We start from the raw sequence: 6,271 nt of genomic DNA on the forward strand, positions 1-6,271 counted from the left end.
AGAGGAGTGCGGGTTGAATTCTCAAAACCGAAGGGGCTTTTCTGCATAAATTCCGACGACGCACGACCAGAAGCAATGCGTGGTTTATTAGTACTAGGAAAATTGCACGTGCGTTGCAACGGGGACATAAACTTTAGTTGTTCTACAGCAATCTAGAAGGGATTACATTGATGTGTAATATGTTCTTTGTTCTACAACCATACCTAGATGTGATTATAGTTCAGTTAGAAATCTGAGATTATTTTTCTCTAAAAATGAACATTAGCCCTCAGAACATCAACACCATCCGTGTATTGTACGTAATCGAGGAGTAGTGTGTACTGTAGGTAGAAAGATGAGTTGTTGTTTAGGTAGTGTAAAAAAATAGCTAACATAAATCATGACTTCGTTAACCTGGAAGCCACAATAAGTAAACAAAACCCCTCATTTATCTGGCAGGCTGGATTGCGGAATAGTACCTCAAGAGAACTGGGAAATAATGCAAAAAAAAACTGATAATACTGTTCTACGTAATTTAGAAACGCTGAAGCATTTTCATATGATGATTTCATCAACCTTTTATACCACATTGTATACATGAACGTAGTTTTGAGATCAAACACCTTGTAAGCACAATTTCGGAGGAGACACGTTGTGTTATAAACTTATAATTCAGGTGGCACTCATTTTTCTTTCCAGAATATTTAAGTTGAGACCTGTCTCGAGCAGTTACAGCATAATCACGCAGAGTTCAGGCACAATCTATTCCATTAAACAAATAACCTTTTTTTTAAGTAAAATGCCATGATCACATCTTAGACCTATCTTGAACAGAGTTAAGGCATAATCTATTCCATTAACATTTTCCTATTCTGCTCAATACAATTTCATGATCACAACTGCATAAACTACTTATTATCAACAACACAAAACTGCTGGAGATTAGAGCAATCATGGAAGAAGAAAAGCGATGGAAATATATTACTCCCTCCGTTCCTTGATATAAGGTGTATAGATTTTTGAGAAAAATTCCGAAATATAAGGTGTATTGCGCTGCATCACTCGTTTGGATATTTTTTTTGAGGGATTTGTTTACATTTCCTTATATCACGTAAGCTCCTCTATTTTCTCATGTCAATTAGTCATGTGTAATGTCGCCCAAAACTTGTGAAATTTTCCCTCCATGTGTGTTCTTTAATTTTCGTGCCAAAAACTATACACCCTATATTTAGGAATGGAGGGAGTGATTTGCAAAATAAACAAAGCAGGATCAAAAGAGACACCACACCAGGTTATTCACACTTACGTAGCAATTGCTTCTGCCGCTAACATCTTTAGTCACAACCATAGCACCAGAATGCACTTCATTTATTATTATCACAAAAAGGACGTATACACCAACCACTCTATACATTCTTTTCCACAAAGAACCACTATATACATGTTCCTCCAAATGTTTACATCCTCCAGCACTTTCTTCCCTCATCCTGATGCATGCCACCCTCTCCAGCACTTGTCTCCTCAGCCCTCGGTACTCTGCTCCTACATAGCAGTTGTACAGAAGCAAGGTATTCACTCGGGAAAAAAATATATTTCAACCAAGTAGATGCAGATGAATATGATCGAGTGGAAGAATCAAGAACTTATATTTATACCATGAGGTCTATGAAAAATAATAAACTCGCTGAGGAGAAGAAACATGATGTCATTGCGTTGCTTTCGAACCACCGGGACAAAGTGGACAACATCATGACCGTGTCATTGACAATAGCCACACTGCAGCATCATGCGCCGCTCTGCATAGAGCCCTAGACCATAATCCTCCCCGGATATGGCGAGAGGTGATTATGAACAGAGCCTCCGGGCCTTCGTGGTGGGGACATCAACAGACAATATTATGAATTTGTTTAGGTTCTGTGCTACTCATTGTCGTGAACGTAATGAACAACTTGATGGAGAAAAGGATTAGCCTACCTGAGAAGCATGATGGTGGCAGCTATGTTAAGAGATTACGGAATTGTCAACACTTCAATGATTTCAAAGCTTGCAGTTTGTTCTGTGGAGACGATTCAAATTTTTAATTCCTCGAATGTCCTTTTTGTCTATAGGATGCCCTCATGGTCTCATATATCTCTCTGTGTGAAAAGATAACACTTTAAAGGCGAGTCTCATGAATGCAAGATAAAACCGCGTTGGTTATGTTCAAACTTTTCGTGTCACAATTGTGCTTTATTTCCTGCAAACCGACACCTTACTATACATGATAATATCTAAAATAACAGGCAGCTGTATGATCTTATTCTACTACTGCCTAACTTTGTGATACATGATAATTGAGCGGATGTGACTTCTCTAATATGCATGTGCTATACATAAGAAAATCAAGATAAAAAATCTTTGGTATGGGATGAAATCGAGATGCATAGAAAATCACTTATAATGGGTGCTTGCGTGTGGTCTAAGTAGTACAGAGCGAGAAGATAATTGGGAGCCTATGTCCATTGATGCCTACCTGCTTGCATACATGTGTACTGCCTTGTTAGATTACTATATATGCACCACGTCGACAGAGCTTGTTGGCATGTGCTGCATAGATGACGATATGCAAGAAGGTAATGGATCTGAAAATAATGCAAATAATAAGGAATCAAGAATGTCTAGTGTGGATTAGTCTTGAACTCTCGATGGGCATCAACCAAGTAATGCACCACATGGCATACTGTCGTAGCAAATATCCAAGTTCTGTAGGCCGGTGGGACAACCTGATTTGTGCGAGGAACTGAAGATGGACCAAACAAACAACAAGTATAAGAAGGTATTAAGGCAAGGGAGTGACATGGAGTTCAGTTGAGATCTGTACCATTGTGGTAGTGGTGGCTGGTGGTAAAAAGAGGAGATGCTATGGATGATAGGCAGTAGCACCAAGATCTGAATCAACCCAGCTAGAATTTTCAGTGTGTAGTTGTGTGCAAACCTTGACAAATGATGTCCAGCTAGGCTTTGTTTGGCTGCACCTGTGGAGTTGTGGGCAATCTGCCTAGTCATTCTTCCCCTCCTTGTCCATGTACTCTCCTTCCGGCTCTTTCCTCGACACAAAGAGGGTGAATCTCATACAAATAACCAATGCAGCCAATGGTACAGTGATTATGCGTAGTTTGAAGAGGCTGTTACTGGCGTCCTCAACGATCCCCTTGACCCCCCGCCACCGTCGTTGCTCAGCAGCGCCGAGCCCAGCCGGTCGATCCGAGGCCTCTGGCCAGGAACAACGTGTGCTCCTGCGAGATGTGCTACCCTTGCCGGCAACCGCACGCTGCCGCCTCAACAGGAGCACGCCGCCCTACCTGCCTCCCTCACCCTGCGCCCCTTCTCCTTCTCATTTCTTCCTCTCTCCCTCACGCCCTGTCTCTCTCTTTCTCTGGATGAGTAGGGCATCAGCTGCCGCCATCTAGCAAGCTGCCGCACCAGCCACCAGATCCGTCGATGCCGCGCCTGAATCCGTCAGTTTTCGCGCCGCCGCCGCGGCTCTTACCACCCGCCGGCCCGTTCCGGCGAACTCCAGCGCCGCCTGCCCGTTTCGACGGAGTTGGCCGGGTGATGAAGAGCGGTGCGGCAAAGGAGGAGGAGAGAGAGGAGTTGGGGGAAGGTGTGGCGTCGGCGTTGAGTGTTCCCGGTGGTGGAAAGCCGCAGGGTGGTGGCGGCGCACGGCGGAGGAGCGGTGGCCGGCGGGGGCGTCACGCGGCGGAGGGCTGGCAGGGGCGGCGCGTGGCGGAGGGGCGGTGGCCGGCGGGGGCGGCGCGTGGCGTGGCGTGGAAGGGTGTGGCGGCGCCTGGAGGTGGAGATGCGGGAGATAAGGTCGTCGTGCTTTTTTTTCTTTTCCCTCGGCCTGTACCGGTTCGGGTTGACTTACATGAGGAGTGCGGGTCGAATTACATAAAAATGCAAGGACTTTTTTGCAAAACGACCAACGACGGACGACCAGAAGCGGTCGGTGGTTTATTAGTAGGTAAAGATATATATATATATATATATAAATAAATAAAAAAGAAGAGAAGAGATATCATATTGTCTTTTTTTTCACGCGTGACTTCTGACCGCTATATTTTTGTATGAGGGTGATTCTTTAGCTAATTTGCACAATATGTTGTATCTACCTATTTTGTGAGTGATGTGCTAGCGCTTTTGTCGCTTTTCTAACATATTCCTGGCAAACTTATTAGCACAACATTTCCTTGTTGTATTGGCAAATCTAGCCCTGATGTTAATTCCGCTTTATACTTATTGTGTAGCTAGCCTTTCAACATTTGCATTTTATGAGAATATTGTGGACACTTGATTTTTAGTTACATTATTTTAGTTTCTAATATGTTGACATAGAGAGAGAATAAGCCGTAACACGAGTGGGGTGTTGTGTTCAAATGGAGGATGTAGAAATAGAGGACGTAGACATGTGTGTGTGGGTGGAGCAAATGGGCAGGGTTTTGGGTCGTTTTATTGTGTTTTCTCCCGTTACAACACATGGTCATATTTGAGAAGAACTATTGCTCCACGGAGAAGAATGTGCGGCGAATTTTCCTTTGCAATTTTTTTTGATGATAAGGATTTCTTTTCTCCCGCTGCAATGCACGGGTCCTTTTGCTAGTCTCTCCCTAATAATAAAGCACGGATTGGGTCTCCGGGTTCACCGTCGTGACACTTTTACAGAAAAGTCCCTGCTGTTTTAGTTATCTAACCCGCAGTCCTTTTTTAATCTGACAAAAACGTTTCAATTATATACTAAAAAACATGGGGCGTGCAGCGACGAAGATGCAAGCAGGAGGTTCCAGGCCGCGCCGGCGTGCAGCGACGAAGATGCAGGCATGGGAGGTTCCAGGCCGCGCCGTAGTGGAAGAAGACTAGCGATGTGGCGGCATTCATTCTCTGGCCGGATCACGCCGGATTCCGGCAGGAATGGTTCGAGGGCGACCGGATCCACGCATGGGGAGGCGAGGTAGGCACTTGAGGCGGCGACGCGTCTCGATGCAGAGGAGGGTGGCGTCACGGGACTTGCAGGGTAAGGGGAGGCATGGATCCAGGCGACGGCGAGCAGGACGACAGGATGGAGGTGCAGGGGGAGCTCGAGCTCCTGCGGGTGGCCATGGCAGAGAAGATAAAGGGAACGAAGAGAAGGATGGCAGCGGATTATCTCGGGACGACGGCATGGCAGGACTCGCCAGGCTCGTCCTCAACGGGGTAGGGGCGCACCATGGGAGGAGGGGAGCGGCATGGCAGGCGCGGGGTTAGCGACGCTCGCCGTGGACCGCGGCAGAGCATGGCTCCTTCGAGCAGGACGGCGCGGGGAGGGAAAACGGGAGGAGGAGAGGCGGAGCTCGCCGGAGGCATGACATTGGGCGGCGGCGTTTCCGGCAGGAGGCAAGCATGCGAGTGGCGGCGGCGGCCGAACCTCTCTCTCTCTCGTGTGCTTGTCTCTGGTGGCTGGGGACCGAGAGGAGGATGAGGGGGCTCGGAAGAGTGGGGATCGGGATCGGGCGAGGCTATCCCCTGGCGGCTTAGGGTTGACGAGGTGCGGCTGGGCCTTGGGCCAAAAGGATCGGCTGGCGCGCTCTCTCTCTTCCTTCATTTTTTCATTTTTTTCTATTTCTGAAAAAATCAGAGATTTGGAGAAAGAAAAGGAGGTCTAGGAAAAGAGTTTCGGCATGGGGTTATTTTCTCTGGACTCATAGAAATGATCTTGATCCATAAAATATAAATGGACATGATTGAAAGTTTAACTTCAAACTCTAGGACTAGGTTTTATAAGTGTCCAAAAATATTGAGATTTTTTTGTGGAATTTGGGAAAAAGATAGAAGAAATGTCGCCAAAGTTTGGAAGTCTACCTTGAAGTAGAAAAAGGCATGGGATTTTTTGAAGCCTCGAAAGGAATTTGAAAAGGCAATTAAATAAAATAGAAGGAAGGCTCAAATAATTTTCTGAAAATGTTCATAGTTTTTTGGTCATCCAGGCTTTTTAGTATGTCGTCTAGGTTAGCCAAATATAGGAGAGAGAGAGAGAGAGATCTGGGAGTCTGAGAGAGACACATGAGAGAGAAGGGTACATGAAAAGTGAGTGAAACATGAGAGAGATAGAGGCATAAAAAGATACGTAAGAGAGAGGGAGAGATACATATGTGAAAACTTGAGGCGTGCAAGATTTAAACCACAAAAAAGTAGGAAGACTCACGTTCATATCCGTGGGAAAGAGACCATCACAACCAAGAAAAGCAAAGCAAACGCCCGTGCTCGGTGTGCCTGCAGG

The 6,271-nt window shown here is 45.9% G+C and overlaps 1 long non-coding RNA gene across 5 annotated transcripts; it reads right to left on the reverse strand.

The window, feature by feature from the left end:
- Window positions 1-1,271: 1,271 nt before the first annotated feature.
- On the reverse strand, window positions 1,272-3,837 carry LOC123112851 (uncharacterized). 5 transcript variants are annotated; one of them, XR_006455758.1, is made up of 3 exons: window positions 1,954-3,837; window positions 1,635-1,845; window positions 1,272-1,515 (listed from the first exon to the last, which is right to left on the reverse strand). It is a non-coding gene; the product is annotated as an uncharacterized lncRNA (long non-coding RNA). The 5 variants fall into 5 exon arrangements; XR_006455756.1 differs by having other exon boundaries at window positions 1,272-1,521; XR_006455750.1 differs by lacking the exon at window positions 1,272-1,515 and having other exon boundaries at window positions 1,531-1,845; window positions 1,954-2,114; window positions 2,492-3,837.
- Between the last annotated feature and the right edge of the window lie 2,434 nt (window positions 3,838-6,271).

The sequence above is a fragment of the Triticum aestivum genome, chromosome 1B, assembly GCF_018294505.1.
Source record: "Triticum aestivum cultivar Chinese Spring chromosome 1B, IWGSC CS RefSeq v2.1, whole genome shotgun sequence".
Taxonomy (NCBI): Eukaryota; Viridiplantae; Streptophyta; class Magnoliopsida; order Poales; family Poaceae; genus Triticum; species Triticum aestivum.